The sequence below is a fragment of the Hippocampus comes genome, unplaced genomic scaffold (genome assembly GCF_001891065.2).
Source record: "Hippocampus comes isolate QL1 unplaced genomic scaffold, H_comes_QL1_v1.1 scaffold126, whole genome shotgun sequence".
NCBI classification, from domain to species: domain Eukaryota; kingdom Metazoa; phylum Chordata; class Actinopteri; order Syngnathiformes; family Syngnathidae; genus Hippocampus; species Hippocampus comes.
Window position 1 is genome coordinate 428,356 of NW_017805409.1, and position 25,686 is coordinate 454,041.

Consider the following 25,686-nt stretch of genomic DNA (forward strand, 5'->3'; position numbering starts at 1 on the left):
ATTGTACCAAAACATTAATGGAACAGAAAAATTATTACCCCCCCTCCCCCTTCCCCCTTTTTTTTTTTTTTTTTTTTTTTTTTTTGGTTTGTTTCTCAAGACGGGAAGTTTCTGACACAAAGGTTAAAGTCAGCCACACCCCAAACATAATTTGGGAAAGGAACAGTGAACCAAAATCATGCATTTTCACACCCGGGATACCACCGAAGAGGTGATATGGATGTAGCCCCATCATATGGTTATGCAAAGGTGGGCGGCCGCACAACTTTGAGTTCCTGACCCATGGGTGAACGTAACGCTGCCTGTCTGCACTGTGGTCCCAGATATATACTTGTTTTGGCTAGGAGGATGTGCGTGTGCGTGTTATCCTAACACGCACACGCACATACACACAGTGCGCAAATGCAATGGCCCAGAAAGCCTTGCCCCAGTCATATTTTATGGCTGTCAATTGTAGAAAGCCCGGCTTACATTTATATTGTATTCGTTGGAGCGCCTGTTACATTCTAGCGTCGGTGTGTCCATGCGCTCTGTGCACATCAAACTAAGCATAAAACTTCCAAGTATCAAGGTGTTGTTTCTGGCTCACTCTCCCACTCGAAACCAGTATACTGTCAAATTATCGGTGTGAACTGAAGTGTTCGCCGCACTGATATGGCAATGACTAGTCTGGTGTTTAATCCTACTCCAATAAGACAATAGTCTTTAATTTGTCTTTGTACGTAGAAGAGAATTACACAGTGTACATTTACTAAAGTACATCTAAATTCCTCTCACGAACGTGCATGAGCTCAATGCTAGCATACAATCTGAAACGTCGCAGAGGGGCGAACAGAAATGAGCATAAATGTTGCGGCAATTCTAAACCTTCAAACCACTGCTACTTTGAGCCCTGGTCCAAACCATTTAAAAATATCTGTCGAAGGAGCTTAAACCTGAAGTCTGGTGAGAGAAGCCCTCAAACCCGGCATCGATTTGCATGAGTTGCTTTTTTTTTAAGCATTTATGATGACCATTTCACAGTCAATTACTCGCGTGACATATTCTCTCTGCAAAATGTTGGTTTCAAATTGCGCAACGTTTAGGATTTTTTTTTTTTTTTTTTTTAAATTTAGAGGTTCTACTCTACAACTTTGCAGTGAGTTAAATGTTGGGAAGGCTTCAAATGAACAAGCAAAAGTATGAAAACTATTTTTTTGTGCTTAAAAACAAACATGATGTCCCCACGGTTGATATCAGTACGAAGGATTTGAAAGTGTGCTTTGACATTTCCTTGTTTCTAGGTGCAAGTTTAAGGCTGACTCTGAGAAATGTGTATGTGGTTTATGTTTGCTTGGGGTCTCATTTTGTGATTGGCCGATACTCTTTCACCGGGTGAGTGTGAATACCAAACACCTACTCTTTTCCCACATGTTCTCGTAGTCCATCAGAACATTTGTCTAAAGTCTATGCACGAATAGTGGCGCGGTACTCGAAATGAACATTCAAAATGCCAGGCAATTACTCTGGGTGTCCCTTTACTCAACCTTTGCATATTAAAGCCCGCTTGTCAAACAGATTGTCTTCGCTGCTCTGAGCAGCTCGCACTGTGAAACAATTTTCATTAAGGGACGACCGCATGGACCTTCGGCCGGCAGCCTCATGTAATTTCATAGCCCAGCGTCCCTGTGACCACTTCAGGGTCCAGCGGTGGCCACCCACACCTTTACAACAGCCAGAGAGAGGTGCTGAAAAGGTGACAGACTGCTAGTAAGTTTTAGCCCTGAAAAGGGAGTCCCAAAATGAAACCCCAGTCCAGGAAATGACTGCTATCATAACATTTAAGCTTTGGGAATGAAATATGGAGCGGGGCGGTCCTCATTTGCGCAGGTGGGAAATATTCCTTATCTTCTGTTCGAAGGGCTTCTTCTCACATTCCCAAAACATGTTATGCTAACTGAAGACCTCGATCTTGAGTCTTGCACATGATGGTTGACACTTTTTTTTTTCTACAACGGTACGCAAAGATGTGAGCCAAACAAATCCCCAAAGTCTCTATTAGAAACATATGCAGGGCATCGCTCATCGAAATGTGTTACAGTGTTACAGCCTCAGCAGCATTTAACGTGCACAAAAAAAGCACATGCCTTAAACCCATCCATCCAAGATCCTGTTCGGGTTGGCGGGGAGCTGTAGTCTATAAGCCAGCGAAAGGAAGACTATACACCCCGGACTGTTTGCCAGTCAATCACAGAGGGCACATATAGAGACAACCGTCCACACTTTCATTCACTCATCCTGTCACAGGATAGCAAGTGACTTAAGTGAGCGAACCACGGAAGTGTCAGAGACCACGCCCCCAAATGTAAATCTTACATTTGCATCCCACGCACCGTATGCCGTTTTGTTTGATTCATTGATCGGAATCGATTTTCAGTACTGTGAGTAAGTGATGGCGGCGGTTGTCTGAAGAAAGCGTTTGAATTAGTATATTTCGGACTTAGTTCCTGTTGCCTATTGTCAAACTTTTTGCCAAGTTGTGCTCCCCTTCACATTTACAATAAACACCAGTGTCAGGGCAGTGCGCATCTGACAAGACACAAAAAGAGGGTGCTGGCACTGTGTATGGCTTATCAGGGCATCCAGACACCGAACTTTGTTACTTTTAGCAATATCCTAATCCAGCAACACAGGAGAGCCGAACCTGATGTCACATACAGTAAAATATTTGGAAAATGTGAGATGACAGCAATTTCTAAACGCGGCAACACATGGAGGTGGCATGTAATTGGTTAGAATTACACTACAGCTGCACCGCGGGAACACAATTTTGATTCAAGCCTCAATATTGCATGCCACAAATAGTACTCTTGTAGAAGCCAAATTCATCAGTTCAAGTGAAATTAAATGTTTTTCTCACACAACCCGAACAGTTTTTTTTTGTCTGCTAAAACAGATTGCTCCATTTTGAATTATTTAAGATTGCAGGAATGACCCCGCGGCATTATCAGAGTCCGTATGTGGGAAACAAAAAAAACCCCAACATGATATTGACATGTGGCGACTGTTTTAAATTGCATAAGATACCTCGTTTGAGATTTTGACAAATCCCAATTAATAAATTCCATCCCCAAAAAACACTCTCACTGTCATAATTGAACCACGTCAGCTAAAAGGAGTCCAAAATGGCAATCGAGTTAAGCCTCACGTTGTGGACCGTGAGCGAGGATGCTCATGCTTATTCAGTGTGTCCACTGAGGTGTGCAGACACTTCATTTAATATTTCCATAAGGTTGCATATGAGGGAACGTGAGGCATGCCGGTAATAGGGAAGTAATGCATTCCGTGCCAATGGCAAAAAGGAACGCTTGAAACATCCCTCAGATGAGCAGCAGTTTTCAACTCGACAGTGGACACATACATAATTAAGCTAAGTAAAGAAATGCATTTTTCATCCCCAAACATCAAAACACCTCAATGTCTCTCATAATGAGCAAGGTACATCTTTTTTATTCACTGAGGGAATGCAAAACGAGAGGCGGGTCAATCAGAGTGCCTTGGCGTAAAACTATAAAAATACAAATATTGGCAGAGGAAAGAAAAGAAAAAAAAATTGATCCACATGCACAACTTATTTTAAAGTTAAATCAAGCAGTGACATAATGCAATGCATCCTCGGGGGGGAAGAGAGATTTTTACGATGAACCTTGTTAATAAGATTAGATTAGTATAATATTAGTGTCACTCTGAGTACTTTTTGCCCAATCTAGCTCTACTCATGCAAATCGCGCACAGCCCGCAGTAGATGCAAGTCAAAGGACCTCTTAAAGCAGCCTCATTTCATTGCATTGAGATTCAAATTTGACTCAAGTCGACTAAAGTGTTTTTTATATTTACCAGTGTGTGTTACATTAAGGAATACGTTGGAAATGGTGGGAATCTTAAAACTACACAACTGCATATGCCATCAATGTGTGACTTTTTATTAATATTATGATTTTTTTTTTTACAGGTACCAGTGTTCAAGAGGGAGCTTGAATTGGTTGAATTGAGGCTAGCCCTTCTTTTGATATGAAGGTCACCAAAAAACCCGACAAATCAAAGAAAAAGCAAAACGCATTAATTCTTTGATGCTCGTTGAAGTGAGAGTGTTCGGAGATCACGCGATTTAAAAATTTGTAATTACAATTTGGTCAACTTTTATAACATCAGGGCCATTGGACTTGAGCGGGTGCAATCTACTCTGCAATAGCTTTATATGGCTACGTGTTAGAAGAGAATGTTCAATAGTGCTGAGGATAGCGCCGCTACTGCCGCACCGTCTTTGAGAACATTACATCGACCATCCAGTGCGATTCAGACCGTCTCCCTGCACACCTTCGTAGATGGGAATTAACCTGACACAGCTTAAAACGCCTTACTGAATGTTGGTCGATAATGTCATTATCCTAAAGCAATTCTTAATTCTATTTGGACCTCGGCTAAAGATCCTTTTATTGATCTCAAAGTCGGATGACACGACTACTTTTTCTATGGTTACGACTTCAATGTGCTTCTACGGCCCATGCAGCTCAATACACGACTGATGGCTTAGAATATAATTTGAAATGCTTTAACGTCTCTTTCACAATGATACTTGGAGGATTTAATCAAGAGTTACAGTTAGCGGCTGGGCAAATGCTGGCAAGTGATAGCTGTGTCGTTCATCAAGGCTTACAGAAAAAGCTATTTCATATCCTATTTAGAGAGATGAGAAATATTGATATGAGTCACAGAGCATTATCAGCACGAAACAGAAGCAACCGAGCCTCTCTTTTTCTTCTCAATCCTTCACTCTACTGCCGCAGTCTTTATGTGAGCGTGCGCTTAAAAAGAATAAGAAAAAGAGACCTAAGTTGCAGAAATGCATGTTTCGCTTTTTGACCGTTTGTCATCAACGCGCACAAACAAACTGACAGTCAGAGAGCACCTGTCACAGGCGATCCTCTGTAGGCTGTGACAGTGGTTAACAGAAGGAGACATGTGTAGCCCCAGGTGACTCAAACTGCAAAACTAACAACACCATGCTTCACTGCCCAAAGAACGCGGTGTGAAACACTAGCAAAAAGCGTCTGCGTAAATGTGCACATTCACATGTATCTAAATGTTTTTTCTATGGATTCATTAGACGTCAAGTAAAAATAAACATTGGTGCTGCATATCATTTATGGCATGAATTACTGTAAATATTGCACACAACAATTCTTGCAGTAAATATGTGCTCATTGTGAACCATGGTTAGATTTAGACTGAATGTTTCAAGTGACACAATTCCAATATTTTTGGCATAATATGTATATGCGTCCTGTAAAGAGAAAAAAGAATCTCGCTTTGGGTAAGGTGTTAATGTCAGTGTGTATACAGTAGTTGGATCAGGTTCGACCTTAGGAAAATAGCAGCATTTTCTCCAATGTACTCTTTAAAAAAAATAGTATTCCACGTTTTTGAGAGGTACTTATGACTGGGTTTGCTTTGGGATACCCAAAATTAACATCAACATCGATTATTTACTCGCATCTCTGCGCTCCTCAAAAACACACGCCGGCAAGAGATATACTGTACCGTGGTACAGTAGTTTACTCCGAAACTGCGCTCTTGGTTGCATTTAAAGCAGATTCGCAGACAGGTGGGCTGTACCATTTCTTCCCATGGGAGGTATTTTACCTCAAACATGTCTACAAAGCACCTTTCTTTGACCGGTCTCAAGCAAAACTAATCGATCTAGATAATACCTATATTTAATTTGCTGCTTAAATGTATATGAGCCGATTTAATACAAAGAATAACAGATGATAATTATCTCCTGCATATGTGGCACCCCCATGTGATCTTATTGATGGTTTGGCCCAACATGGCTGCAGCGAAACAGAAATGAGAATCGACGATTTTGCAGAGTATTTTCGAAAATGACCTCGTCTCTAGAGTGAAAGTGGAGCCTCCAGCTCTCTGGAGATCCAGGTGAGACATCATTCGAGGTAATTCAACAGTTAAATGGAGCCTGCTGCTTTGAGTCACATCAACGGAGCCCATCAGGGCTGAGTTTGAACTGTTGTCAGTCACCATAGCCTGGTCATGTCGCTCGATTATCTGCATGAAGTCATCGTTTACTCTTTGTATAACACAGTCAAAGTTGAGAAACAACAACATGCAATACAAGACAACTGACGTAAATGTGCACATGCACCAACTTGCGCGATGGTGAACGCTATCGTAACATCTGTCAGTTTGTGTACAGTTAGTGCAGCGCAGGCCCGTGCTAAGCCTATGGCAATGCTACGCAGACCACCGTCACTAAATTCGGCTTCCAGCAGCAAGCAAATGTCACAAACAACCTCAAAGTGATCTGCAGACATTGATCGCCGTTTAAGGATGCTGTGAATCTTGTGCGTAGAACTCGTCCTTGTTGTGTCTCCAGTGCTGATTCGGTGTTAGTGTTTGTTGTTGTTTACAGACTTAGATGAAAACAGTCCCCCTTGTTTACAAATACAATCGTTTTTACAATGCACACACATTACAGTCAACTCATTAGGGGCCATTCTTCCAACAGAGCAGTGCAATGTGTTTATTTTAATGTATTTTTTGCACTTCGAGCAAGATTACGAAAAACTAGTGAAGCAAATTTTAACCAGGCAGTGATGTTTGTTTCAATTCATGTATTCGGAGATACCCACATTCATAACACTTGCCCTTTTGCCACTGCAAGCTCTCATATCTTGATTTTCAAGTCTGCCCGCTATCTTTATTATTATACGGCAGGAGAATGGGTTCATTAAAAATGTAGCATTATTAAAAAAAAAAAAAACTATCTCACAATTTACTCGTGCAATATTAGTCAACTACTTGCATCACAACAAAACAGCCTCCTTAAAAAAAATATAAAAAAATAAACTTTTTGGGTGTTATTAGAAAACCACAAAAGCTTCTATAAATTATTCACTACCAAGGCTGTCAAAACTGAGCTTTAATTCGTTTGCTTTGAGGTCCAATTTAAGGTTGTGCTACTCCTGACACTGTGGAAAAAATACATTCAGTGTCTGTATTTCTTAAATCGTTCTTTCACTTTTTTACAGGGAGGCTTTAAGGAACGAAGCTCTGAAAAGGTGCCCTACGTGAGTGGGGTTGCATTGATGGATTGTGAGGCCCAAGTTTTACGAAAACTGGTATGTACGTTTGTGAATCCTTTCTGCCATATATCAAGGATGACACGTGACTGGTCAATTGTGTATGAAGTGATATGTTTCATAAATGGGGTCGTGACACAGGTTAGAAATGGAGCAAATGATGCACTTCACACAGTTTGCTGCCTATCATACATTCTGGTAGGCCTGTGACAATTAATTTAATAACCCAAATCCATTACAGAAAAGGTCAAAGCTAAATCTTTGTCTCAACTCCATGGACTGAAGTTACGAGATTCCCAAGTATCAGTGCATGTAGAAATAAGTTGACATGGACCACAGAGCGCTTGAAAGCTGCTTCAAAATAATCTATGTGTCTCTGAATCAAAATTGGCCCACCTCACAAGCTATGAGTCCATCATTCTCCTATGCAAGTTTTAATAAACGAATGCTTTGACATGATAATTCATATTTTTATTGCAGCTCTTAACCTAAATTATGTTTCCTGTAAAAGACAGTGAGTCCGTTGAATTTACAAACTACATGCACGTTATGGCGCATGGTCAGGATGGTACCACCTATGACTCAATTTGCACCAGGAAAAACCCAGCAATCCTTTTTTTCATATTTTGTTTAGTTGTAAAAAAAAAATCAATATGTATTGATATCGATCCAGTATGATTTGCTTATATCGTGATACACTTTTCAGCCATATCACACCCAGCGCTACTTCAAATGGAAGATTATGATACTCGACATACTGAAGAAAAACTTCCAGCCAGGCAGTCAATTTTGCAGTGCCGTCCCGATATCAATTGGCAAGCCGTGGCCGAAGAAATGATAAGATTACAAAAACTAAGCTATCCATTCATGATGGACTCAAGTCTTTCCAAAAGATACCTGAAATGAAATAGAAAAACACCCTGTATGGACATCATTGACTGGTCAGAAATTACAAAAAAAAAACAAAAAATAAAAAAGTGTGTGACGGATCCATGGGTTAGACTTTGGATATACCTGTGCTGGTTGGTTTGGATGAATCTTTCAACTTCTTTTAAAGGTTTGCAAATGTTAAACATTAATCAAGCTCATGTAATGTGTATTTAGCAAGCTGGCGCATTTATTGACTCAACAATCAAGTCATAGAATGAAGTGACATGAAGTGAGGTTTTTTTTTTTGGGGGGGTGGGGGGGTTGCCCCTATAATTGGTGAACGTACATGTAACTTTAATGAAGAGGACTCTGATGGCGAATTCATTATGCTGGTAGTTTATGAAGAGAAATGTGGGGCGGTAGTGTTAATAAATGTGCTTCTTTTTTTTTGTTGTTTTTTTAAATCGAATAGTACAGCGTGCTATAATAGCAATTTGTTTTGAATGATTAACTGGCAGTTGCCCAATTTGGCTTGAGTTCAGAATTCCGACGACCAGTTTTGGCTTCAAAATAGAGGCCGAATGTAACCTCTGAAGTGTACAGTACGCGTAAAATGAACACACATGGCTGGCATCGGACGGAATCCTCCTACATCCAAAGGCCTCACCTTTCAGGAGATGCTAAAAACCGCACATTTGTTCAACCATTATCAAAGAGACCAAGCCATTTTCAACACTTAACATTGGGCGTGAGTGTGTGCAAGAATACGCGTAAACCCGTTCGATGCGCACGCAAAAAACTATTGACTGGCTATTTGACAGATTGTCACGTTTCTGCTCATTCTGTCCCGTTGTTCATTTGTTGAGCTCCCCACGCTTGATGTCAAAGGCACAAAATGTGTTCAAAGTTTGTCTTTTGAAGTCTCTGCCTTTTTTTGCCGTTTTTGTTGGCGCGTTTCCAGATGAACATGTGAAACAAATTATTTTGTGGAACAGGCCGGCTGCTGTATCGGTTTCCCAATCGATTGCTGACTGGAAGCTTTCTGCCTGATCAGCCACGGTTGGCAACTGTGAGCTTGCAGTATGTCAGCACGGATGTTTCTCACAATCAGTGAGCCCAAAAAAAAAAAAGAAACGTTTACTTTCCAATTCTTGCTAGGATAAAGTTGTTTGAATGTTTGTTGTGCATTAGCATGCCAGCGATAGTTGAAATGTGTCTTCGATGTTCATGATCAGCTGTGATAAATTGAAGATGTGTCGTGGGGAGGAGAAGCTGAAGGAGAAATCCCCCTCCAAGCAGGGCCAACATACTGAAACTGGAAATAGCTCACTGTGGCGTATATTCCAGTGGGGGGTTTTGGTTTTCCTTTCCAGGTACAAAATATTATTTTCACCATTGCCAGGAAGCCAGGTTTTGTCACATTATAACGAGCTGTAAAGGTCAGCAAATCCCCACATGCTGCAACTCTTGCAGGAAGTTTTCATTTCGCACCCCTTCAGACCTGCACTTTTTTTTTTTCTGAACTGTTGCCATTTCAAATGTCTAGCTGTCATCGCATGTTGCCCCCAAAAGGCTAGCGTGCATTTACCCTTCACTTGCCCCGACTAATTTTTTTTTCCTGTTGAGCTTTGGGAGTGGGGTCTCGTGTCAATCTACTGCAATTCATCATTCAGAGTGTATCGTTTCCTGATCAAAAAAAAAAAAAAATGCAAGTACTGAAGGGTGTTGCTTGAGTCTTGTTGATATACAAATGGAAGCGTTTACAAACTGTCTGTAACTCTGTACTGAGTGCATTTCCAGTATATAAGTCAGTAAAAATACATCATAATCTGTAAAGTATGCGTACAATTAGATTCTGGCTTTATAGTTCGTTTCAAAGCAGCTTACTGCTCACTTGGAAAATTGGTTAGCTGACACGTTTTTAAGAGTTTTCACAGGCCCAGTGCAGCGCTCAGCTTCTTTGGAGGAGTCGGTCACAGTTGGACTGTGACAGCCTCGTTTATCACGCTAACCGTGGCAAATCGCTCACACTTCTCGAGGTGCGTCACAGACAATGGCTCTAAGGGAGGAGGAACGTTGTCGTATTTTTCATCCCTCCCAACATGAGTAAGCGGTTGGCATGTAAACATGGCACCTCCTGTAAACAAAGTCCATGCCATTGGGCCGGTTGCGATGTTGACTTTGGCTTCTGAGCAGTTCCACTGTGGTTTCTCATGTGGCAAGATGAGGAGGGTGGAAGCAGGCAAAGGAAACTTAGATTAATGCCTAGCGTTTCCGCTCAATCCTATGATCATATTACGATATAGCGCGCGCACGCACACACTCGCTTTACTTTCAGGCGCCACCCATCACCGTGCTTTGAAAAAGCAGTCTCATTATTCAGCAAAGAGCTGATAATGGTCAAAAAAACATCTTGCTTTTTTTCAACAACAGTGATTTGAAGGTCATTTTCTGCACAACAAAGCGAGCAGTAATTTCCCTTTTTGACCTCAAGATGGGGAGCACTTGTTAGTACTTAAGCTTTATTTTGGAAAGCACAACACAGTAACCAGTCGATGTTCATTGTCATTAGTGACGCAGCTTTCTGGCTATGGGGCCAGGAAATGTTAAAAAATGGGCTGTGCTAGTGAGGCTAAGCGGTACAGACAATGCATAAGTGGATATTACGTGCACACGTGAGCTACTACGTGATGGAGATGGTCATTAAAATACGTCACAGCTCAAGAGCAAATTGACACTTTAGTCACTCCAAGACACAGGACGGGCATGTGCTCTCCACTCCCCAACCCAATTGGCCAAAACAGTTGAAGTTGGCTTTTAAAAAAAAAAAAAAAAAAACATATTTTCTCTTTTATACTCGTCTGCTCATCCGTGTTTTGTCAAGTAAGTGCTGCCCAAAAACGTCACGAGCGGATGGTTGAAGAACAAGGAAAGCGCATCTCAAGTCTAAATAATGAATGACGACCATATGGTGGGTGGAAAAATGAGTTTGTGGCTCAGTAATAGTCAGGTGAAATTGTTTCTCAGCGAAGACTTATTAGACTTATGTTTTAAGGCGGAATGATATCGGACACCAAACGATGAACTTTAGATATCAGGGCGCTTCTTTACGCCTTGCTCTGCCATTCAACAAGTCAAATCATTGGTTGGTATTGTAGCACCAAAATGGCATTTGATGACAGCTTCTGTGAAATGCTTCTGGTTATCAGAACAGTGTTTCGCCCTTCTTTCAAAACTTGCCCTTGAGCAAGATATTACCTCAAACTATACCATCGCACCAGTTTTATTATCTTTTAAATGGAAAGTTATTCGTGCTCTAATTGTGTTTCGTTTCTCTGGGTGTGTCTGTGTGTGTTGAAGCACTTTGTGTTGTGTCTCAGAGTCTATTCCAGGACAATTAAGATTTCATGATTGCATCAAAGTGACCTTGACATTGATGATATTCACTTCCATTCATTTCTTAAGAAAAATGCAACAGAAATTTCCAATATGAACGAAGAAGGGCACTTTGGATGACTTCTGGGCCAAATCTTTCAATTAGAAGGAGGAGGACCAGCAGAATCGTGATTTGTCATGTTGGCGCACATACGCAAAATGTTGCCTCTGCTTTTGACATACATTTATGAATAATAAATATTATTAAGAGCCTGGGGAGTCCAGGAGGTATGGATTCTCGGTGCCTTGCTCAAGGACACCACAGCCGTATGTCCGAAGGATGTTGGGGATGGATGGTCTTGAACCGGAATCCCCACGACAGCAAGCGGCGATCCTAACCACATTAGCTCAAGAAATCGGTTAACATGCAAGACATGTTTCTTCTGTCTGAGACGCTCTTATAAAATATGAAACCTTAAGCCACACCCTGTCATTCCTCTGAGGGTCCTCCCACTTCAAGAGGTGCGGTGCATTCATGAATGGCAGCGGCCCTTCCATCCCGCGCTATGAGGCGGTTTCCAAAATAAACTGCCCCCCTGTTAATTTATTTCATTACCCCACCCTTTGTCTCCTCAGCCTCTCATCTTCCTACATATCCGTCGAGCGTACGCATTCTGCGTGTCTCGCGTTCTCCTTCCCACGCGGCTATGATTTAGGCGTCACGGTTGCGCCCACTCCCTCCGAGCCCTGGATCACGTTACCCTGCCATTACTCAGTCGTTCCCCTGCAAGGGTCCTCCGTGTCAGCAGTAGTGGAGCCTGCCTGCCTCCTCAGGGCCTGCAGACGAGCACGATTTAACCACAGACGCCCATGGTCAGTGGAGTTGCTCCAGCTATGGCACAGACGCTCTGGAAAGTTATGCAGAGTGAGTGTCAGGCAGCGAGCTTCGCTGCTTTGCAGCTGCAATTTCTATTTCAAGACTTCTTTGGTTGCACAACAAACTGATCGTGTTTCAGATATGTGAAGAAATGTGTTTTTAGGAGGGGTGGGGACAGATTTGTTCTCACAGTTTTAAGCGCTTGTTGTCAGTTTTGCTGATGAGCGACTTAATTCTTATGACAACGGCGGAGAGATGCAGGCAGTGTGGCATGAGGGCAGCGGTATTCCGTTGGTCCTGGAAGGATGAATGCATCTACCTGCGTTAGCTAACGCATGGCTCGGCAGAAATTCCCTGGGCTTAGGTTTGTGAATTGATGAATGCCCGCTAAGTAAAGCTATTGTGTATTGTCAGGAATTGTGGGATGCTATCGCTTTAATTTATGAGAGGTAGTAAGTGTGTAACCGTGTCTCTGCCTATGTATTCTCATAGGTTGTAAACTTTATAGATGCCGGGGCAACCTCCTGCTATTAAGCTTGTTGTGCGCTCGTGTGGGGCTACAACTCCTCTCGTGCAATCACCTTTCATTCCGCAACTCACTAAATTGATCTCGACATGACACATGGCCATCCTGGGTGAGGCAAGCTAGCATATCACTGCACGGGAAGACCCGCTCTGCCTGGGATAATCTTCTCTAATTGAAAAGGAGGCATCGTTGAGGGCCGGTGGCTTCTATGTGGCTCATCCCGCTGCTTGTTTTGCAGTAATGAGACATCTGGGGCTGCACAACAGAGATGTTTGTAGAGGACTGTCAGGGGCTAAACAACAGAGCCCGCCGCTTGTTTACAAGTTCCTGTCCGTGATTCATTACATTTGCGAAAGTATCGCAATGTGATATAATTCAAATTTGACTGCTCAGGCAAAATCACACCGCGGATTACAGCCAGATTAAGTGCGTCTCGTGACGTACGATTGTGGAGAGGCAACAGGAAGAACTGTAAAGACCCTTTTTCAAATGTGTATATGCAATTGCATTGTTGGGGGCAAAATCGCAATTCATTTTTTTCCCAAAATTGTTCAATCCAGTTTTAGTTCTGAATCTACAAAACAGTACAGTTCAATTCAATTGTGTACGATTTGTAATTTGCTATGCAACAGATATGCTGGGCACCCTCCCATTGGGGGTACCAACCCCAACAGTCTTGAACGAGACAGAATTACCACTTCCTTCCAGTAATGGAATAGGAACAATTGGGGAGAAAAAAAAAGGAGGGATGATTCAAAGCCGTTTGTGTTTATCAGCACACAGCACTGACTGTAACGTGTTGCCTTCCTCTTTTTTTCAGGGGGAGTCGGGGGGGGTGAATTCAAAGGTTGTGTCACCATTGTACAAAGTCACTCTGTTTACGTGACTCAAACATGCACAGGGCTCCGACTAATTCCTACATTCCACATATCTGAGTTAGATTTTTAATCGTTTTTATTTGTTTCTTTGCCATTCGTGTCTGGCAAACATAATTTTTACAAAATTAGTCAATTAATCGGTCATCTGAATTAGATTCTGCGAAATATCGCAATCAGCATGGGCCTTGGAAAAAAAAAAAACGACATGTAGGTCGGGCCCTAGTTACTACCTCCGCCTTCTTCTGGCCGTGTTACTTTGCAGTGCAATCAAGCAGGTCCGCGGCTACACTCCAGATCCACCTCGGCCCACTAAGCCCTCTGCAACTCACCAGAGGCCTCTCGAAATTGCTGCTTTTCATCACCAGAAAAGCACCTCGCATGTTTGAGTCGGATTTAAAAAGAGCTATTTTTCTTTCCCCCCCTTTGATCCCACTTCACAATTGCAGACAAGGATTCTGATATACTCTGTAGCAAACTGCAGGCGTTGTCCATCTATCGTTTCAGGGCCACATCGCTTCACGAGTCGCCCTGCTCAGAAAACCATACTCTTTTGCACCTGAAAAGCTGTAAACCGCCGAACCTAGCATTGATACTTGAGAGGCTTAAGGTTAATACTAAACTGCTGTAATTCATTATTTGGTTGGTTCAGAGCAGAGATAGCAGTGGTTCAGCATGTACCTGTCAGTACTAAATGATTGCTCATTTCCTGCCAGAGAGTGGGGGTGAGAGTAATCGCAAGCAGCTGCCTCAGCTGGACCTTCTCCCTCCTCGATCTCAACTTGTTCTTCTCAAGCGAGCCTCGGTGCCAAGACGCCTACTTCGTGTTCATGTTCCGCACAACCTGTTTGAATGTGTCACGCACCGGTGGTGATCAGACAACGCTTCAGTGTTGAAGTCATCAGGTACAAATGACCTGCGTTGTTGGACTTGAAAGTTTACAAAACAATTTGTATTGTTTTATCAATGGCCATTTAAATGTATTTTTTTGGATGAGCTAAATGTTGAGTCCGTACATCAAAGCTGAGGCACGCGGAATGAGGGAGCCATTTCATCACCTACCTCCTTGACTCTTTCACTCAACATAAATCTGGGGCATGCGTCCGTGTGATTTCAAGTCTACTGCATAGACATAAGGAGCGCAGGAAAGAAAGCCAGGTTCTGCTCTGCTTTCCTCTGGCAGTGGAAACCGATCGCTGGAGCTCTCCGGGCTTTGCTGATATTTGAGGGGGGAACAAAAATCCCACCTTCAGCAAAGGCAGACTTGCAAATCAGTTACAAGCGCTTTTGAAAATGGGAAAGAGGATGTGAGAGATTGTTGAGGAGCCCTCTCAGCAATGCAGAGGGACTTCGGATAGACCAAGACTTCACCCGTGAATCAGCTCATTAACAAAATCATGAAGGTCCAAATCTCTGCTCCAGGATGGACCGTAAACTGTCTATACATTAAAACAGGCCGTCAAAAGGAAATCCCTTCCAGTCACGACGGGCGTAAATGAAAGCGTTCAGACCCTTTCCTCTGTTATCCTCACCGCGCGTTTCACAAGGGACCATCTGTGAAGAGCGAGCGAGCCAATGTTAAGCCGAGCTGCAGCCAACGTTGCTCCAACAGAAGCTGTGTTCATAATGCATTCACTATACATATTTTAACTTCTTTCAATAAATAATGTCACTCCAAGGCGTAGTTCGATCTTGCCAGGGTGAGACTGACTGTAAGGCACACCACATGATCTCATTTCTTTTGTGGCAAATGAAAGATAGGAAACGGTTTCTTCAGGAGGATACTGATCAACACACACTGACTGGGCGCAGTAACCTCACCATGTGATGGACGGATGGACGTGTCTCTTATTTTGGTGCTACGGGCTGCAGAAATATCACTGCATATGAATTGAGTGTGCACAAGGATTTGAATTTAGCGGTAAAAAGGGGAAAACACTATTGTTGCAAACTTGTGTATTTTATTGCGTATATTATTACTGCATATGGATTGAGTTTGCACAAGGATTTGAATTTAGCGGTTAAAAGGGGAAAACACTATTGTTGTTGCAAACTTGTGTATTTTATTGCGTATATTATTGTTAGGGATGATTCTCACAGTGGTTCCCACAAACCCTCACTTTTCATTAGCAGTTAAGCAAAATGCTTTCGATGCACCGTAAAAAGTGAAGAAGAGACTGTAAAATAAAGCGGCAAGGCGGAACAGTGGACGGAAACGAAACTTCCTATCACCTATGCACACGCGCAAGTCTTGCCACATAAGCCGATTTGAGGAAGAGAAGGCTTGTTGTCAGCAGCCACAGTTCAGGACGGTGGAATTTCTCTATTTTTCTTGTGACTGGGGAAAGGTCCATCCTGTGTCAGGGGGGGGGAAAAAATGATTCAGCCACCGTAGCAAACATAAAAGATCATCAGGTATCCAAAAATGCGCACTCACAGATCAGTCATTCGATTGTGATATGTGAGTGCACCATTGGATGCCTTCCCAAACATCAGCTTGCCGCGAACTTTGTTGCTAATGCGAGCTAACCGGCGAGCCATAACGCTAGCGGTGTCAGCCCGAGGGTGCTTTGATTTCAATTCTGACAGCAGAGAGTTTGGTATCTCTGCTTGCCGGTAGTACATCATAAATATGATCTGTGGACAAAAAAAAAAAAAGTCGTCCCTGGCCCCTGACTTGTGCCTCTAATTCAGTATACAAGAAAACATTATGCCTGAAGAAAAACAATAAATATGTGAGACAAATACTTTTTCACCACACTGTATGTTTTGATGCGAATCGGTCACGTCGGTATTCAATTTGCAGAGATGAACTGTTAACAGGCTCACTTTTCAGTTTGCATATTTGTCATGGCCTAAATGACTTCCTCTTGTCTTTCCTTTCAGGCAGGAAAGGGTTACTCTCCATATTTCCTGTCCAATTCCCTGAGCAGTGGCTATGTTCTGATTGCTTTCTAGATGTTAACATTCCCAGGCTCTTATAACCTTCTTGGTTTGCCTCTGCTGTCCAACAGCTGTCCCAGGTGAACAAGTGGGCGAACCTCCTGTTTTTAAGGCTACAATCGACATTTTTTTCTCACGGGGGGCAGGAGATACCGGCACGGAAAGGGGCAGGAGGCTCCGAGATGAGACACTTTTGTTCGTTGCTTTCTGCTAAGTGTCTCTGCAAGACTGTGGGAAAATCTATCCCAAACATGACATTGTTGATGAAATTGCGCTATACCGTCTGATGGAAAAATGAAATAGTCGACATCGGATTCCACGGTAATAAGCCTTAGTTATAGAGCATAAGGGAAACGTTTCCTTTTAGGGTTCGTTCCCACTCCTGGCCTCACGAGACACCTGATGGACAGCTGAGTTATGTTATCTCGTCGGAGTCAGCCAGCGGAGCCTTCGCATCAGTCATGAAACAATCCAGATTGTGCTAACATATGTGCGTGGAGGCTGCATTGTGGACATGACCCAGGAGCAGAGCACGGCCAAGCTGCACTATATTTAGCCCAGCGATGCTCGGGCTAATTGCCCTCCCAGGCCTAATCATTTCCAGGCTCTGCCGCTCACAAGCAACTGAAGGGGAGACCAAACACCCTCACCCCCGTGTTAAAGAGATGTCAGCATCATCGGGTCGGTCAATGCGCTTCACAGACAAGACGAATGATCTGCTTTCGCCTTGTATTTTATGAAGCTGTGCTACAAGTGGATTGTAGCGGAAATTGTGGAGGAGGATTTCGACCACTGTGGTGAAAAATGCTTCATAGACGTTTGGCAACAGTGCTGGATTCTCGTCACCTCGCTGACCATTAGCATACTGTACACGTGGCTGTCCTGGGCTTGACTGGTTTGACCAAGTTGGTGGAAAAGCTTAGCATGCTTTGTTCGGTTGTTATGTTGTCCCATTCCCCACGCGGTTTATTTGAGCTGCAAGCGGAGTGAAATTCCTGTTCTGAAATTGTGCTTTTTAAAGTGTGGTTACCAACGTTTTGCCCCGGGTCAAACGGGGCCACACTCACAGTGGGTGGGGAGCTGTTGGATGGGATGGACAGCTTGGTCTTCTGGAGACGTTCCCTTTTATTAGCGCGGGTCACTCTTCACAAACTCGCCTATATTATTCCATGAAAATGAGATCAAATAATCCAGAAGACATTTTTAGGGGGTAATGTTGGAAAACGAGCTTTATGTTTTCAGTCATGAATTCAGTTCTGAAAGAGGCAAAGAAGGGGTGGCGTTAAAGAATAAGTGGAGTGCGTTTGGCAGCTTTTTAAGTCCTGAAATTGATTGTCTTCATTCTAATGACAAGCTAATCCCCCTCTCGTGGTTCCTTCCATAAGAAGTAGAGATTCTTTTTTCGGTACTCCATTGTGTACACTGTTGAAAATTAGCACTCGTGATGAGGTTGCTCTCACAGCAATGAATTGGCTGCACCACGCCCCCCACCACAAAAGGTTTTGTGCCAACTGCGTCCGGGTTATGTAACTTTGAATTTGCCTAAAGGTTGCCAATTCCCCCTCCCCTGTTGATTAAATATATTGCTTCATCAATACGGTCACCTGAATGAGGTCTGTCGTACTTTTGTTGATCACTCAAACAGCTTCGATAAGCTTCAAAGGAACTATGTTTAAAAACTTGCCAGCCTAACCATACAATTCCGAGGGCTGATTTTCTCATTTGTGTTTGGGATCTTCCTTTCTTTGATGATTGCCAGAAACATAGCGGCCCCCCCCCCCCAAAAAAAGATGGAGGTGACCAAAAAGGCGTACGTCTACACTTTGACTGTGTGTATTTTGTGCACACGTTGGCGAATGGTTAGTCGGTCGTGAGTTTGGCAGCCCGTAGAGTCTCTGGGTTGCTCTGATAGCGCTCGTTCCATTGAGAGCCAAACACGACACCATCTTCGTCCAGGGTCTGATCTCAGGCCAGCTTGAAATGATCCAACGTCCCCGCTGCCAAGACTTGGGCAGAATAAAGATACACTCGCAATTGGGTGAGCACATCTTCATATGGGCGCCTGGTGGTTTGACAGCTGATACCACCCGCACTCTTCACACTGGCTCTTTGCTGGAACACATTGATGCATCGATGCCCCCCTCGGCAAATGGGCCCACCCTCTTGTCTAGCTCACCTCTCTTGATCTGCCACAACTGGCGTCTCTCCCTCACACCTCTCTGTTCTTTCTGGGTCTCCCCCACGCAAAACAGTCTTTCTTCTCTCTCTCCCTCTCCTCCCAGTTCCTCATCAGATCCGTGGGGCCGGAATTTTAGCGCTTTTCTGCAAGTCCTGCGAGGAGAACCTTGAGGGTCTCAGTGGGATCAATTTAAAAGGGAAGTACTTGTCTCTCCTCCTCTCCTTGGCCCACTCGGCTGATTGGATCCGCTCGCCAGAAACTTGCAGGCTTTTGATCTCACCCTCCCCAAACCTACACCTTCTCAAAGTTTTTTGCCCAAGCCTGGCTCAGGGAAAAAAAAAAAAAATTCTGTTCCACTTTCTGAGAAAATGGCCCCTCAACCCATTGCGTCTCACCTGTGAGTCGTGATGGAGAAGTTTTTTAAAGCCACTGGGTGGTTAAAAAAAAAAAAACGAACGCACGCACACACACGCTAACTTGAACATAACTGATTTCTCTCTGAAGATATGAGAATGATCCCGCTCTTATACAACTTGCGGTCTTCGGGTGAGAAGTTGCTGTGAGCGGCAATAAATAATTTACAGGGAGAAAAGGAAAGGTTGGAGGTGCTGCCTTGAACGAGTGTGTTGATGTCGCCTCTTCCTTTGTTCACCGTATAGAGACAGCCGGGCTGAAGCACCTTTACCAGCAATTTCACGTTTCCCTTTAGGTGTTCCTTACTATTGCAGTTTTGTTTCCCACCGGGCATTCTTCTGTCAGGTTACTAGAAGTCAAACAGTTTTTGTTTATTTTTGTCTTTGCTAACTGACCGTTCTTCTTGGAAAAGCCCTGTCATGATCGTATTACCAGTCCTGGTAAATTTAGCCAAACCTGACCACAAACTCCGGTGTTTTTGTTTTTTCAAGACACATTTGAAGAATATGCCCTTTTTTTTCCCCTCCCCCCGCGGTGAACTTTTCTCGTCTGTGGAACCACACTGGAGAAAACTTGAAGGTTTGAAGTGGCTCAGACACAAGCATTTGTCATTTGAAAGAAAAGTAAGCCTTACTTTCAGGACTCTTGACTCCCAGTGTAATGGCATCATTGGCGAAGCGGTGCGCTAATTGAGGTTTAATGCTAGAGTAGAACGAGCAGGGCTGTAATTTTTTCGCCATGGCCCGGAATAGACAATGTTTTCATGTGGTCCCAGTATATTTAGATTGTAGTCCTGTCCCACTGTGGGACACCTGTTTTATTTTTCTTATTTCTCCTTTGCATTAAGAAAAAAAAATGGTAGTCTTTTTTTTTTTTTTTTGCCTGAACATGGAATTCAGTACAGAATCTGTATCGGCAGTCACGCAGCATTCATTAAATGGGATTGGCGGATGTCATCATGATCAAAGTAAAAAAAACAAAAAAAACAAACCTGTACGTTCACTTTGGAAGTATTAAATATTATTATTATTATTAATCAGATGTACTTTGATGGCCTTAAACAAAATTTCAATAATGAACAATAGCCAAAATAAACCGTTTTTCAAACGGTGCAGACAAGTGTCTCAATGTTCCAAACCAGTTTTTGATGCCAATGTCATATTGAGGGTTGGCTGACCGATATAGGGAAGATCAGAAAAAAATCTTAGAATCATAGAGCATTTTATTGTTTCTCTTTTTCACATTGTACAGGTAAAATATTCGTGTGTAAAGAACTTTGCGGCTTGTTAGCATCAGTTCGTGACACGTTGATGACTTCCCGTCCCTTCTGATCTCAGTTCAGGCGGCACAGGGAAGCATCCAGTGCATTACTCCGTTGCGTGTGCCGCTCTCCCATTCGTCAATAATTCATCCAGACAAGTAGAATGATTATTCTATGAATATGCAGTAAAAATTCATTTCTCGTGCTCTTTCTGTTCAAGTGTGCGCATGCCAGTGTGAGCTCAATTGTGTGGCCTTCCGCACGTGTGTTGCTGTGTGAGCGCAGCTCTTTTCTGCTTGAAACAAAGGAGGTGTCAGGCCGAATTAGCCCCCTTATGACTGAACGCCCAGAGAGCTTAGAGATGCACCACAGGTTCTGCTGAGTCGCTCATGAGCCACAGTGTCGGCCTCGTCGTCGCTTTCTGCCCCCCACCCCCCCGACCCCCTCCCTTTCCACTCCGGAGTTGCTCTAACAAGGTTGTTGGAGGAGGATAAGGCGTGTTAAATGAATAATTTACACACAAGAGCGCTCCTTATTTATTTAATATGGATGGATCTGACTGAGTGGGCAGCCTGCGTCCCTGCCTGCCGAGACACTGTTGGCTAAACGAGCGCTCGTTCTGTTAAATGGAGTGTGTCTCTGCGTGTGTATGTGCAAAGCCACGTGTGAATCATGTCCCTGCCGAATGTACTCGTCGCCGCACCGTGTTACTCTTTACACTTAAGACCGCTTGAGAGATCTTTCACCTTTGTCGTCGTCGCATTTCACAATTTCGCAGCCAAACACACTGCGAGGGAACATTTGTTGAATGCTCGCGGGAGAGCCGACGCGTGCGCTGTGTCGCGCATCCATTACAGAATTGTTCATTTCGATTATTGTCATGAATGTAGTTGGGCCCGTGTGCTAATTACATTGATCAGGAAGAACACAACTGTGTCGGAATGTAAGCGCTTGTGAGCTAGTTTCCGTTCGTACCTGATCATTCCATCGCCGTTGACCTGGATACATTAGTTTTTGCTTCCTCTCTTTACATTTTGAATCTAAAGGTGAAATACTTGATCTCTTTGCAGGGGGATTGTGGCGAGGTGGAGGGGGGGAAGGACCACAACCCAAGATCCACCTAATGACGAGGGAAATCATCAAATAGGTAATCTTCGATGAGTTTAATCCGACATTGAATAAATAGCCTCAACCACAGGGTCGGAATTTTTTATTTTACTCGACTTACGTAGAGGACATGGTTAAAAATGTATTGCGCAGTTGCATCATACTACCTCTGCCAATTTCTTCTGTTGATGGAGGTAGCCATGCACAGCAGGATACATCACTACGGCTTGTGTATGGATGTGTGTGTAATTCCCAAGAGGAAAAAAAAAAAATCCCATAGCTCACACTGACCTCATTATAAAAATAGCTCATCTATCCACCCATCACATTTTTTTTTTCGATTTTCCCTCTCCTCTGCAATCCTTTATACGTTGTGATCCTTCCTACCTTTCCCTTTCTACTTTGTCTCTCTGTCGGTGTTTGCAGTGGATTTAACACAAGATTAAAAGCTTACGCAAGTCTTTGTAACATTAAGGTTTCTCCTGCACCTGTCATTACCAATCTAGTCCTAATCTGGGATCATAAGATTTCTTTTAATCAAGAAACCTCTCAGGATAACATTTAGGGGGAGGAAAAAAAAAACAAAACAGTGCTTCCGTGATGTGTCGACCGTGTCCTCTAGCTACAAATGAGTCTACCCTGTATCCTTGTGCATTCTCCATCTTTTCTACCTGGTCTCTTGCATCGGTTAACTTTGCCTTCCGTCATTAGAGCGCTCACATCCTTTTTAATTAACGGCAACGGCAAATATTATGGACAAGCATGTCTTTGATGTTGAGAGTCTCCTACAATTTCGCTAACAACCTGTCCACATTTTCAGAAATAGGCAGCTCACAAAACATTTTCAGTCGTGCCATTTCAGTCTGGACGGGTGGGCAGCCACTCGAGAATCTCAACTCACAAAGTGAGTTTTCCTTCAAATAATTTCATCGATGTCCCCCTTTCGAATTCTTCCACAGTGATGATATCCTTCCTATCAACTTACATCCAAGTAATCATCAAAACATGATATGTATGTCTCTTCATTGTTTGATCCGTTTCCCATTCAGACTTGTTAGAGAACTTGGAACTGTCAGAAATGTCAAATATTCCAAATTCTAACATGAGTCACAATTTAGGCCAAGCAGGTCATTCATACACTTCTTCAGAAGATGATGCTGTCGCCAAGTTGGCCTTAAAGACGTTGAATGTTTGATTTGCGTTGAGTCACGTCACTTTGTGAACTCAACTGAGCCCAGAAGTGCCTCTTCTGTTGCAGAGGAGCCCAGTCTCACCTCAACGGGAGAACTGGAGGGATCATCTGCCTTTTCTTTTGATCTTGCACCATGTCTGGAGGAGCAGATGTAATTAAGGAAGTTTTACAACATTCCCATTTGTCTCTCAAGCTGAACCGCAAACATGTGGCGCTTCTCTGGTTGGTACTTCACTCCATTTGAAGTCCTTCGAGACCTTGCGTCCACATTTTTCCCCGCAGTCACGAGTCGGGTTAAAAAGCTCAAAGCCGCGCTTGCGTGTCCGACACTGCGTCGGTGATTTGTGTCTGTTTTGGGTTGCCCTTGAGGTGCATTCCCCCTACCCCCTCACCGCCGCCTCTCATTTGTCCTTCTTCCTACCTTGCTGTTTATCTATCTCTGGGTCCATCAGTCCCTGAACCAGCCGTAATTAGCATCCACATAACACTGTTTATTTACTCAGGTACGGGGAGAAGGGGCGGGAGGTGAGAATGAAAGAAATCGTTGGAACCAGAAAGCCGAGGAGAGAGAGAGAGGCGCTGAGGGCCGGGGAGTCGGAAGAGAGGGAGGAATGATTCTGAAAATCAAAGCGCTATGAGACTCTCTTTCATATCGGATGCATGAGATAATGATACTAAGAATGACGCGATGCAAAAGAAAAAAAAAGTCAAAAATGAGGTGCGCCAAACTTTTCCTGCTTCTCTTTGCCACTCTGCCTTTTCCAGTGTTTCATCATGAAATGCAGCGGACCTAAAATTAGCATGATGGCATCTTCCTTCCCCTCAGATTCCCCATTGAATTTGTCCCAGTGAGTCGAGTGATCATCAAGGTGTTTGTGTCCCAGTTGAGGTTGCACCGATGTCCCCTTTTCCCCCCGGCAGTGTTAATATGAACAACACTCTCAAATATTGTCCTGTTTAAATATCACAGCGACATCCAACGTTTCAGCCTTTTGTTTTTGAAAGGAACATACAAAATCCTGATGTATTTTAAGTGGTTTAGTGGTGGGTTTGGGAGAAAGAGCAACTGCCCCCCGCACCCCCCAGTTCAGATGCTTTTTGTTTCATTAGCAACGCGACGTGCCAGACTCAATCTGTCACGCAGTGTCATTATATCAATGGAATTCTTTTGATCAGATTCGCTGCAACTAGATGAGGCACAACCAAATGTTCTCGTTCTTGATAACCTTTGAAGACGAAGGTTGTGAAGTCCTGATTTCAACCACATTTTGAGGGAATGGGCCTCTTTAGTCGCACAGAATATCGAATGTGAACACACATGCATGACCTCACGATGGTTCACGTCTTTTCTCTTTGGTGGGCATTTCAATGTTTGCAATTTGGACACCTCCTGTTGCTGGCGACAGATCTCAGTCAACTTCTCTTCATCTTTAATTTTTTTTTTTCCATGTACCTCCCTTCCGTTTTTCTTTCCACACTCTTTAGTGCTGTTTGACCGATTCGAACGAGTCCAAATGTCACCGCGTAAGGAAAGGTCAGGTAAAGGTTTAGCATTGCGAAGTCTGGATGACTAAGGCAGTCTGGGTGCCTGGGGAGGGATAGGGTGTTAACACTTGAGACCACGAACACGCATTTCTAGACATGCTCTTGGTTGTGTGTGTGTGTGTGTGGGGGGTGGGGGGGGGCAAAAAAAAGGTGGGGTTAAGTTCATTCAAGTCAGTTAAAGGGATCTCGTATGAGGAATAGCGGGTTCGCAGTGGGGTCTCTTATCGATTCAGTTCATCCACACGCAGGCTAAATCGGCATGCTCCTAATTGGAATGGATTTCTCCCGTGCATTGATTTGCTCAGGTGACAGTGGATGACATATGGTTGTGTGTTTGTTTGTGCATGCCGTGCATACCATATGGTGCCGTGAGAGAGATCAGCACCTTTCATTGTTGTCCAATGGAAAGACAAAATAAGCAGCTGGATGCTATCAAATCACGATTGGTGTGCGCTGTTTCATCCGGCATGAGCCATGGGACGAACCGAGGACCTCTGCAAACAACGAGTTGTTTTTATTTTCCCCATCACTGCGCCTGCTCTGGACACAAGAGAGTTTATCTCTTCTACACGCACGCACACACACACACACACACACACACACACATGCAGTTTTACATGTAGCTGAAGTTGAAGACTGTTTTCGCCCAACAATGATTGAGCAGTTTTGCACACAGAGTGTGTGTGTGTGTGTGTGTGTGTGTGGGGGGGGGGGTGGTCCAACAACTATCTAGCACAGATAACATTCGATAAACTCAAGTTTGCTCAAGTGGGACAAAAATGAACAGTTTGACCTAAAAAGACAACTGTCAGAAAGCTTCACATGCATTGACCTCACTCACATGTTTGTATGGAGGAAGAGGATTGTGAAAGATGGCTGCTAGACATGGCTTCTCACAGCCGGCTGGCCCCGACCCCCCATGATCCGCCCTCTTATCTAGCCTAGATCCTGGCCTTTCATCTGCGTCAAAACCTGGGGGAGTTTGGCCTCTGCTGTGTTTTTACCCCTCCCGCACACAAACATGGACACACAGTTCATTCCAGACCAGCTCCATCTCTCGGCCCCATCTTTGAGTCCCAGATGAGCGCTGCTTTCCCCTACCAAGGAGATAACAAACCTCACAACTATGCTCTCTGCTGTCCTCTCCTCAGAATACAAGTTCCGTTTAAAAAAATAAATATATAAAAAAGAGAGGGAGGGGGTATGCATGTCTTGTTTCCTGCTGTCAATCTTTGGAAACTTGACTGTAACATGCCAGCATTTAGGTTTTTATATTTTTTCTCGGGATAAGCACAATGGATACATTGATCATTGAAACGGGACTTCAGAACTGACAAAAATTTCGCAAGCTCTGAAATATATTTGTAAAGTAATCAAGGGCAT

At 43.5% G+C, this 25,686-nt stretch overlaps 1 protein-coding gene across 7 annotated transcripts in view; it reads left to right on the forward strand.

The window, feature by feature from the left end:
- The first annotated feature begins 3,973 nt into the window (after window positions 1–3,973).
- znf438 (zinc finger protein 438) overlaps window positions 3,974–25,686 on the forward strand; it is a 50,484-nt gene continuing 28,771 nt past the window's right edge. For 4 of the 7 annotated variants that reach the window (XR_002168661.1, XR_002168663.1, XR_002168664.1 and 1 more), the window contains exons 1-3: window positions 3,974–5,976; window positions 7,089–7,178; window positions 21,530–21,606. The gene's annotated coding sequence lies outside the window, so the exon portion shown is untranslated. Of the gene's footprint in view, window positions 5,994–7,088; window positions 7,179–14,378; window positions 14,568–21,529; window positions 21,607–25,686 lie in introns of all 7 variants that reach the window. The other 3 variants (XM_019873740.1, XM_019873741.1, XM_019873739.1) reach the window with 3 other exon arrangements.